This window comes from Callithrix jacchus, chromosome 12, assembly GCF_049354715.1.
Source record: "Callithrix jacchus isolate 240 chromosome 12, calJac240_pri, whole genome shotgun sequence".
NCBI classification, from domain to species: Eukaryota; Metazoa; Chordata; class Mammalia; order Primates; family Cebidae; genus Callithrix; species Callithrix jacchus.
In genome coordinates, this window is record NC_133513.1 from 34,527,040 (window position 1) to 34,539,374 (window position 12,335).

Sequence of the window (12,335 nt, forward strand, 5' to 3'; positions counted from 1 at the left end):
ATGGTTTAATATTTTGTACAGAACTTGTCTCTTAATGTTATAATCTGTCTAGAGAGAAAAATAAAAGCAGCTAAATATCCTATTTCCTTCCTGCTATGAATTCATCTGTGTCACTGGTGGACATAAACACTTCTTTAAAAAATTCTGCAGCATTTTGGGAGGCCGAGACAGGTGGATCACAAGGTCGAGGGAACGAGACCATCCTGGCCAACATGGTGAAACTCTGTCTCTACTAAAACTACAAAGAAATTATCTGGGTGTGGTGGCATGCACCTGTAGTCCCAGCTACTTGGGAGGCTGAGGCAGGAGAATTGCTTGAACCCAGGAGGCAGAGGTTGCAGTGAGCCAAGGTCCTGCCACTTCACTCCAGCCTGGCCCCTGGTGATGGAGCGAGACTCTGTCTCAAAAAAAAATTCTGCAATAACTCAACTTTTAGTCTGGTAGTACCTTTATGAATGCATACCTGGAGGGATGGGTCAAAATCTCCTGAACTTTTTCATGTTTCCTGATTTATTTCAATTGATAAACATAATTTGATTTACTCTCCATGGCCAAACTATAAACACTACCTTTCATTTTATTCTTTCCTTCCTGTCCCACCTTCCAGGGAACGTTTCACTTAGGGAGGGAGGACATTTGTTGGATGGAAAGGACATCTGTTTTTATTGTTGTGTTCATTTTCAATCATCATGATGGGATGACTTCTTCCTCATCTATCATGAGGAAAATGCCCTCAAAGAGGCAGCTCTCAGATGTTTTTTTTCTTGTTACGAGGCAGGGAGGAGATAGAGGTAAATTGTTCTAGTTAGGCATTAAAGCTGGTTAACCCTCCCCCTCAACCTTTTGTTTTGTGTCTGTCACCCATGCTGGAGTTGCAGGGGTTTGATCTCAGCTCACTGCAACCTCTGCCTCCTGGGTTCAAGAGATTCTCCTGCCTCTGCCTCCTGAATAGCTGAGACTACAGATGTGTGCCACCATGTCCGGCTAATTTTTTGTATTTTTAGTAGAGATGAGGTTTCACTGTGTTAGCCAGGATGGTCTCTGTCTCCAGACCTTGTGATCTGCCGGCCTCGGCCTCTTGAAGTGCTGGGATTACAGGTGCAAGGCACCATGCCTGGCCAAAATCCCCTTTTAAATGAGAAGAATGGAGATAAAGAGGAAGAGCATTCTCCTGACATCGCTGTGCATTTGGCTCTCAATTGATCAGTCATCACCATCATTGTTGCTTCTGTTACTAGTATTTAAATAACAGATTTGCTCAACTACTCCATCAGGGTGTTTAATGGGTTAGAATTTATAGGGGAATCTTTGCAGGTAGAAAAGCACTCAGGATTGTTTTCAAAGGATATATTTCATCATCCAAATGCTATTCATTGAGCACCTATCATGTGCCAAGTGTTGTGAGATAAAGAAATAACCAGGATCATACCACTTCCTTGGAGGATCTTCAGTCAGAGGAAGACATGGCACAGACTGAGTTACAGGCTGTAGTGCTGTAAAGGAGACAGGTGGAAGATACGGGGGACAGAGGAAAGAAAATCACTCATACATCTCTGCCTGGGAGATTAGAAACACTACCAGTGAAGAGTATGACAAGCATTTCATGTGAACGTAGGTGGAAGTTTGAAAGATATGGTCTCGTCACAGAAAGACTGTATATCTTTCCTCAGATGTACCCGACAAAAGGTCATTTGCTTGAATCTGCTCAGGGGCAGGACCTTCCCACAAGCTGGCCATTTTTGCATGACTTGAGTTTTTAGAAGGTCTTCCTCATGTTAACACTATTTCTACTTAAACTTGAAGGTATTTAGAAGATACTGAAAGTGGGCAGTTGTAAGAAAATGTGAATGGAGAGGCATAAAACTCAGCTTGGGAAATGGGTAAGCCCTCTTTCTTTGAGAGAGAGAGAGAGAGAGAGAGAGAGAGAGAATATTTGCATGTATCGTGTATATATGGAGCATCAGTGAGTATGGGATGCCAACTTTACCAAATGCCTTATGAGTATTACTTACTGTTTTCAACAATTGGATGAAGTCTATTGTTATCAAACCCACTTCACAGGTAGGCAAGCTAGAATTACAGACTTTTATAACTTTGCATAATGAGTGAGAGAATAGGGATGTTACCTTTTGTTTAAATAACTCTATCCTCAGAATAATATATTGACTTGAATTAGGTGGATCCTGTACAATATGAATTGCTACTAGTTGGAACATTGTGTGTGTGGGTGGGCATCCCATGTGTGTGTTTTCCTTCAAGGTATCAGTGCAAACTCCCCAAAGCCTCTTGTTTCTGAAAGATAAACAATTGTTATCAGTCTGCAGATTTTTGAAGAGGCTGAGTACAACAAAATTTATTTTAAAATCATGCTGAAACAAATACTTTAGGTTTTTAGACATTAATTTTGAGAGAGTGAACTTCATATTATCACATTTAGGTTTCCAGATTAGCAAGCTTGAGAAAGGAGTCAAGAGTTAGGGGTTGGCCAGGTGCAGTGGCTCACACCTATGGTTCCAGCACTTTAGGAGGCTGATGTTGGCGAGTTGCTTAGGCCAGGAGTTCAAGATCAGCTTGGGAATCATGGCATAACTCCATCTCTACATAAAATGATAATAAAAAATAGCATGGTGTTGTGGCATGCACTTGTAGTCTCAGCTCCTTGGGAGGCTGAGATGGGAGGATTGCTTGAGGTCAGAAGTTGTAGGTTGCAGTGATTGGAGATCACACCACTGCACTTCAGCCTGGGCCATAAGGTGAGACCTTGTCTTTATAAAAAAAGGAGTAGGGGAATAAGAGAAATACCAATATTCCCAGGAATTGGGAATGAAAGAGTTACCAGCCACCTGCCCTCCTGCCTCCTCCCACCAAACAAACAAACAAACAAACAAATTATATATGTATATGTATATATATACATACACACATTTTACATATATATATATATATAAGCATTTACCTGTTCTAATATATATATATATATATGAATGTGCTATGTGTAATATCTGTGTATGTGATGGACTATATATAATGGTCAGAAAATTGGACATAAATTTTATGTCCATATAATGAGATATTAAATCTTATTCCTATACCCCATTAGAAACAAATCTTTCCAGAAGCAACAGTAACTATGTAATATATAGATACCTGTCATATATATGTGTGTGTAACATACCTATATGTATATATGTAGGGATAGACTTTCACCATGTTGCTCAGGCTGATCTTCAACTCCTGGGCTTAAGCAATTTGCCCACCTCGGCCTTCCAAAGGGCTGGAATCACAGGTGTGAGACACAGTGCCTGACCTATCCCTGAACTCTTGATTCCTTTCTCAAGATTTGCTACTCTGGAGAGAAATATATATATGTATAACATACAGATATATATGTGTGTGTATATATATGTATATATGTGTGTGTGTGTATATATATATATATATATATATATACACATCCAGTGTGCGTATATATCTGCCCACAGCCAACCTTATCATTTTTAATAGTTTTATAGTATTCCCTTTTATGAGTGAAACATGTATTCAATGGATTCCTTATTGATGCATTAAATGCCTTGGGTTTTGTTGTTTTTCCACTTCAAACACTGCATCTATGTACTTGTATATGCACATTTATATGGTGATTTCTTAGTTATTTAATGGCTTGATCAATTTTCTGTTCATAGATATTGCAAATATTTGCCCTCAAAGAAAGTTTTATCCATTTACATTCCTACAATATATGTGATAACCTTATTCCTTTACAACAAAGAAGTGCCTTTAAAAAATATTTTCCTTATAATAAACACACATTCTCTGCTTTCAGACTGTGAAAGCCTGGAGGAAATTTATGAGGAACTCTCCTGTTCTGCCCCTATTATACTTGATTATGCTACTAAATATTCAGTGACTTCCATGCTACTGAGTGTGGGAGAAAGCAATCTTATTCTCATTGGCACAGGTTAATGGAAGCAACCTCACCTGAGCATAATTTCAGCCTTAGAATTGCAGGCTGGAAAGCCTCTCCTTGTGTGTATGCACTGGCTGGCAGTTGGCTGTCGTGAATGCTACCCAGTCTTTCAGAATGGGAAGACAGACCATATGCTTCATTATTAAATGAATTCACAGGACAGACTATCACAGAAAACATGTGTAGTACAAGGTATTATTTCAATTTGGCAATGAATGTAGGGTAAATGGAAGATTGCAGCCCATGCAAAAGGCACTTAAGATCTAGTGTTGTGATGGAGTCAAAGGGAATGTTACTCCAGCATCTAGGTGCAATTCTGCCCTGGAATGTTGGCGCTCTGGGATTGGTTCATGGCCTGTGGAACCATTCAGAATCCAGTGAACACAAACCATGGGGTTTTGCATAGCTTAAGTCCAGACACATGAAAACATCCATACTTGGTCTGGGAGCCCTGAATTTCCAGTATCGTTGGTCATTTCGTGTACACTGGATTGAGATGGTGGAAATGACAGTATCTCTACGCTCCACAGCCACTCTTTCTGCAATCCCACACATCGCCTCATTTCATGATCACTGCAACCCTTCTGGAAGGGCTTGACAAAAATCAGACTCCAGGCAAGAAATTAGATTTACATATTTCTCCTTTGGTTTTAAAGGAAATGTGTATACAAACCCGATGGTCTACTTCAGGGAGGACAAATATATTTCTACTCCTCTGTTTACTTTGAGCCATTGGTAGAGACTTCCAAGGAGCTGTGTTTGCTTTTCCTTTTTTTTATTTTTGAGACGGAGTTTCTCTTTTGTTACCCAGGCTGGAGTGCAATGGCGTGATCTTGGCTCACTGCAACCTCCGCCTCCTGGGTTCAGGCAATTCCCCTGACTCAGCCTCCTGAGTAGCTGGGATTACAAGCATGCACCACCATGCCCAGCTACTTTTTTGTATTTTTAGTAGAGACGGGGTTTCACCTTGTTGACCAGGATGGTCTCGATCTCTTGACCTCGTGATTCACCCGCCTCAGCCTCCCAAAGTGCTGGGATTACAGGCTTGAGACACCGCGCCCAGCCGCTTTTTCTTAATTAAACATTTAATGTTGAGATAATTTTAGATTTGCAGATTGACACAAAGCTGTAAGAAATAATACAGAAAAATCCGATGTAGCTTTTACTCAGGTTTATCCAATAGTAACGTCTCAAAAACCTGCAGGGTTGGGTTATCACATGCAGTAGTTGATGTTACTGATGTAGGAAGATCTCCTCATCTTATACAGACGTGGATACCACCTACTGATGCAGGCTTCTGATCTTTCTCAGATTTCCCTAGTTACACTTGTACTCACGTGTGGGGTGTATGTGTATGTGATGTGCATGTGTTTGTATACTAGGTGCATCCATATCTGTGTGGGGTGTGTGTGTGTTTGCATACTGTCAACAAGTGTTTGTATGGTATGTGTGCATGCATGTGTGTTACAGTGGGTCTGTATGGTGTGTGCATACATGTGTGTGGGGGTGTCTACATGTTGGCATGGTGCATATGTGCACATGCCTCTGTATGGTGTGTGTTGTTTCTGTGTGTTGTGTGCATGTGTAAGTGCAGTGTGTGTGTCTGCATATGTGTTTGGTGTTTATGTGTCTCTTTAGTGTCAGCACATGTTTGTATGGTGTGTGCGTGTGCATGTGTGTATGGTTTGTGTTTGTGATATGTGTGTCTTTGTGCATGTGTGTGTAATCATTTCTGTTAATACACACATTTATCACTTGTGCAGTTTCCTGGTCTGCTACCACAGTGAAAAATACACAACAGTTCTATCACCACAGGGATCCCTCAGATTCCTCCCAATTCTCTCACTTCTACTCCATCCCTAACCGCTGGTGACCACTAACCTGTTCTTCCTTTCTAAAATTCTATCATTATCAAGAATATTAACTAAATGGAATCATACAGAATGTAACCTTCAGAGAGTGGCTTCTTTTTCTTTGCATAATGTCCTGGAGATTCTTCCAAGTTGTTGCGTGTGCCAGTAGTTGGTTTCCTTAGGTTGCTGAGTAGTATTCCATGGTAGGAATCTACCACCCAAGAATCTTCTTCAATAGAGACCCTGACACTGAGCAGGAGAGGGTGCTGTTCTCACTGAGTCATGCCTCTCCCAGAGACAGGGATGGAGAGGGGTGGCAAGTCCCTGATGTACCTGCTTGGCTTAAATGTATGTGCTGATATTTGAAAGGGAATCAGAAATGGGAGAGGATTAGCATCTATCTCACTCCAGACATCAATATCCAGGATTCAGGAGGGTCATGAGGGCTTTCACTAATGGGACTAGTGATAGGTTGAAATTCCTACTCCATAGGCTAGGACTGTAGCTCCTATGGCAGAGGGCAGGATTTGAACATGGGTCCGCAGCCACTTGTTCACTGATCTCACTACTCCATGACAGCTGCAGTCATCTCCCGCTTATCTTGTGTGTTTGTGCTCGTTCTGGAGAGTGCACAATTTGCAGGAGGCTATTTTGTTTGGCTCTGCCAAGTACAAATGTGGCTGGCTAGTCTTTTGGATAGCCTGATAAGCCCCAGAAATTCCCATCTTTTTTCCCTCCCATCAAATAGCTTGGCTGCTCCAAGAACCAGCACATACATTCCATCTGTACCAACAGAATGTTGTAGTTTGCACACTTGGAATAGAAAAATAATATTTGGCTTGGCTTTGATCATATATACTAGTTATTGCTAATATAGGCACCAGATGATTGCATTTTATTATATCTTTGTTCTTCACTAAATATCCGAATTCCCTCCTGGGTGTGGGGGGAGTTGTCATACTAATTAATTGTTTTGTGTTTTCTTGACATCTTTGAACATTATCTGCACAACTGTGGCAGCATGCCTGTTGCTACAAATATTTGGGGGACTCATAGCAATATTAGAACTAATTTCTTACCACAACAAAATATTATCCCCTTCATAATTTTCAATTCTATCAAAGGAATTCTGAGGCTTCCTGGTTTCCAAACTTCATGTGGCTTTTGATTTTTTTTTTAAAACAAAGTACAGCAAAAAGGTTTATGACTATGTGCTTAGGAGGCAGATGAGTTTATTTTCTTCCTGATCTTGGCAGATTTCAGGCAAGTTACATCAGGTTTCTGGACTGTGACTGCCTGTAAAATGGCAACGAAAAAGCAAACAAATAAACGAGACTGTTTCTTCTTCTCTTCTGTATTTTTCAATCTGCTCCCTCCCTTTCTCTTTCTTCTTTTTAAGGTTGCATAAAATAATGTATATTAAATATCTAATATGCAGCATGAACTATGTATATTATACATATATAAAACCTGATATAGGTATACATATATATGTATATACTTTTTTATTAATGTCATTAATTTGTTCTTGCTGTTGATTCAGTGAAGATTATCTTCTTCAGTTAGCTGGAAAGTCATAATACAAATAATTACTTTGTAGCGTTCTTTCTTTTTTTTTTTTTTTTGCTATGCTTTCCACAGTCCAGTCATGTCTTTTTGAGGTATAATCCTCATCTTAGTTTTCCTGGGGGATTTTTCTGTAACTCCTGTGCTACATTTTCAGGCAGTTTCTTAGCATATAGGTACCTATGTCTATTCCCCCTCCTCCTTTTCCTCTCCCTTCCTTCTTCCTTCTCCTCTCTCCCTCCTTTTCCCTCTCTCCTCCTCCCTCCTCCTCATTCCCCCTCCTCCTCTTCCTTTTTCTTTCATCGTCTTTTTTCATTCAATCTTGGAAGCTTTCCAATTCAACTCTAACTTCTTCAGCCCATCTTTTAACTTCGCTGCAGCTAATACCACATCTATATCAGCCATAAACCTTCAATGCTCAGGAAAACGAAGCTAACTCTTTATTTTCTCTTTAGATGGGATGCTCCATTTGTTGTCAGTGTTTTGGTTCATGTTGTTCCCAGGTACCCAAATGTCTACCTTTCATCATATTTTCAGACTGTATTTAGTTTTTATATCAAAACCAACCTCTGGGACTATAAAACGATTTTATACCACTTTCTATCTCTGGGTGATTGGAAGTGGCTCTCTGCAGCATGACTATATGGAGGATAATGGGGCCATAGGCAGGTTCATGGGGGAAGAGTGCGATGATTGATTAGTGATGTCTGCTGTGGCCATGAGATAAGGAAATGCAGTTTGTGTAAGGTATGTTTGCTTAGCTTTAGCAGATCACCACTCATTCCTGACTCGACTGGTAATCCTGTCCTTATTGTGTATTCCCCCAGCAATTTATGTGCTCACCTGATTTCACCACCTTTCAAGAAGATATTTTAGCCAAAACAGGAAAGTCAAGTGGAATTTGGCAAGGACAGGAGAAAAGCAGCCCCTGTCTAGGTTCCTGGCCCTGCTGTTCAGATAGCCTGAAACATAACTGCTCATCTTCTCCCTCATGCAGAAAGAAGACTCTGGAGGCTTGAGGAGGTAGTTTAAGAATTATGATTAGGGATGCTGATACCTGTTCTATGCCTTCTCCCACCCATTTACCCATAACTCATCAGGAGCCAGAAATAATTAAAGTGCTACATTCTCCAATTCGTGGATTTCAATGTAACTGCTTTAAATGAATGTTCTTCTTTATGCTTTTAGTGTTGCTTTAAAATCGATAAGAAAATTCATCGTATATTTGCTAATGTGTATTATACCTAAGTGTAGAAATAACATTTATACCTAATTGTGAGTCACTTGAAAAACTCTCTTCATCATTATTCCCTGTAATTCTATGCTTTCCCTTAGGAGTTAGGAATTATTTTTAATCCCTATTTTACGGAATCAGAAACTGAGGTACATGGCAATGAAGTCCTGTGCTAAGGCTTTGTACCTACTAAGAACCAGATTTAATATTTGAATCTTGGCTAACTAATCCCAGGGATCTTTCTAAGGAGGTATCGAAGAGGATCAGGTTCACAAATGCAGAAATAAGTGAGTTTTTCCAGCCAGGGTTTCTATCCTTCATTTGAGCAGTTTTCCTACGAGTCATCTTTCTAGATTCTTGCAAGAATACACGAATGTTCATTGCAGCACTGTTTACAATAGCAAAGACCTGGAATCAACCCAAATGCCCATTGATAATAGACTGGATTGGAAAAATGTGGCACATATACACCATGGAATATTATGCAGCAATCAGAAATGATGAGTTTGTGTCATTTGTAGGGACATGGATGAATCTGGAGAACATCATCCTCAGCAAACTGACACAAGAACAGAAAATGAAACACCGCATATTCTCACTCATAGGTGGGTGATGAAAAATGAGAACACATGGACACAGAAAGGGGAGTACTAAACACTGGGGTCTATTGGGGGGAAAAGGGGAGGGCCAGTGGGAGGGGGAGGTGGGGAGGGATAGCCTGGGGAGAAAAGCCAAACGTTGGTGAAGGGGAGAAGAAAAGAAAGCACACTGCCATGTGTGTACCTACGCAACTGTCTTGCATGCTCTGCTCATGTACCCCAAAACCTATAATCCAATAAAAAATTAAAAAAAAAAAGAATACAAACCAACATTTATAGAGGTGACTTCAGTACAACTACTAGATGTATAGAAGTTTCTAGTCAGTCCTAAAGTGAGAAGATGGAATGTGTTCAATTGACTTCCATTTGCAGTGCACAGAATGAGAAAGGTGATGTTCATTCTCCCTGGTAAACACACTCAATGTTTCGGGGCTACTCAAGTTGAGCTTTCCAGGCAGTGAACCACTAAAAACATATTTGTTCCCAGAACACAGCCAGCTAGTAAGGTTTTCCCACTGGGACTGAAATTTACTGTAACAAGAGCCTGTTTTTTTCTCTCAGAGCTGCAGCCAGCCCCTCACAAGGGAGTTGGTGTCTTGCCAGAGAAACCCCTCCAAGCTCCAGAAGATGTGCCAGGGAAGCCAGCACTTTTCTCTTTAGCTGAATGTGCCAACAATGGTGGAGTGAGGTCTGCTTTTTAAAATGACTAATTAAAATATTATCTACAATTTATCTGTCCATTAATCCATCATCTGTATTTCCTCTCTCTCTCTCTCTTTCTCCACACACACACACACACACACACACACTCATATGTATGTATGTATATATATTTAGTGAAGTGAATACATTTGTTCATTTAATACCCTAGTAATTCTATAAATAGAAGTTAGCAATTTTCATTATGCTCCATTGTGTAGGTTCTAAAAATGATAAAGGAATCCATACTTCAGCTGGGCACAGTGGCTCCTTCCTGTAATCCCAGCACTTTGGGAGGCTTAGGGGGATGGACCACCTGAGGTCAGGAGTCCCAGGAGTTCGAGACCAGCCTGGCCAACATGGTGAAGCCCCATCTTCTCTTACAAAAAAATTAGCTGGGCATGGTGACACACACGTGTAATCCTAACTACTCAGGAGGCTGGGGCTGGAGAATTACTTTAACCCAGAGGCAGAGGTTGCAGTGAGCCAAGATCACACCACTGCACTCCAGCCTTGTTGACAGAACAAGACTCCATCTCAAAATAAATAAATAAATAATAAAAAATCCAGACTTTGTGATTCCTAGATAAATACAAGGCAAATTGAAAGAGCTCTCTTCCTCCCCCTCTTTTTCCTTCTTTCTCTTCTTTTGCTGTTAAAGAATTATAATAGACTTCAAAGATAGAGAAACAATGTAGGGTATTCCCTGGTCCTCCTTCAAAAGGCATGTTGAAATCAAGAGAGCTGAGTTTTCTTCCCCTGTTGACCACCACCTGGGCTTGTGGATCTTCAGCCAGTCACCTGGCATCCTCAGGATGCTGTTACATTGCATTCAAATGCAGGCTTCTTTGTATTATGCCTAAGGTCAGAGGCAGGGATTATGCCCATCTTATCTGCCAAGCACAGCAGGGAACCCATAAATAATTCCCAAGTTACTGAATGCATCTGCAGCTCAAGACTTTTGATTTCTTTTTCTTACTTTAATATTGGCCATCTTAGATTTGAAAATGTTTTTCCTTGCCTGAGTTGAAGCAGAGGGACTCTACTGGCCAATTTCCTTGAGTATTACCTTGTTTGACTTGGATGAAGGGACGGGGAATTGTATAAATGTCACTGTGGAGAGCCCTTGTCCCATGGTGATGAGTAACCTTATCAATCTAGAGCAAAGAGACACGTTAAGAGATTTTGGTTTGGAAAATGGCACACACATGAGGAAATTATATGACTGTGTGTGAAGTGGTCGGTCTGGTGACGTTTTACTTTGCAAGTGGGTGACTGACATCCTTCACTCTCTCATCTCTCCACTCAGACCTTTTGTCCTTCTGTTCCCCTTAGCACTCACTGTGATATCAGTCTCTCTCCCTCTTCTGCCACCTGGAATCTCAATAAGCTCATTCATGACCTCAGGTTCTAAAGACAAGAAGAATCTGAGGACTTTTTTTCCAAGTTTCATTTTTGTTTTTTCTGTTTTAAATTTAATAATTTAATTTATTTGTATATATTTTTTGAGATACTGTTGCTCTGCCACCCAGGCTAGAGAGCAGCAGTGCAATCTGGTCTCACTGTAACCTCTGTCTCCCAGGTTCAAGCAAATCTTCCACCTCGGCCTCTCAAGTATCTGGTACTGCTGGGGCATGCCACCACATCCAGCTAATTTTTCTATATTTTGGTAGAGATGGAGTTTCACCATGTTGGCCAGGCTGGTTTCAAACTCCTAACCTTAAGTGATCCACCCATGTTGGCCTCCCAAAGTGATGGGATTACAGGTGTGAGCCACAGCATACAGACTGTTTTTAAATTTTAATTTCAATTGATTTTAACACAATTCCTGGTGTTTGGTTACATGAATAAGTTTTTTAGTGGTGATTTCTGAAATTTTAGTGCACTCTTCACTAGAGTAGTGTATGTATACCCAATGTACACTCTTTTATCCCTCACCCCTTCCCACCATTTCCCCTGAGTCCCCGAAGTCCATTGTAATATTCTTATGTCTTTACACTCTCATAGCTTTGCTCCCACATGTGAGTGAGAACATAGGATGTTTACTTTCCCATTCCTGAGTTACTTCACTTAGAATAATGGTCTTTAGCTCCATCCAGGTGGCTCCATATGCCATTATTTCATTCCTTTTTATGGCTGAATGGTATTCCATGGTCTCTATATACCATATTTTCTTTAATAGGTATTTGTGTTGGTTCCATATTTTTGCAATTACAATTTTTTCTGCTATACACATAACATGTGTAAGTGTCTTTTTTGTAAAGTGACTTTCTTTCCTCCAGGTGAATATTCAGTAGTTCAATTACTGACAGAAATGGTGTGTCTATCACAAAAATCCAAACCAGAAAAGAATAAAATGTATATACGAAGTATATAAAAGCCCCCTTCCAAATCCTCTTCTCTGGAGAAAAGCACTT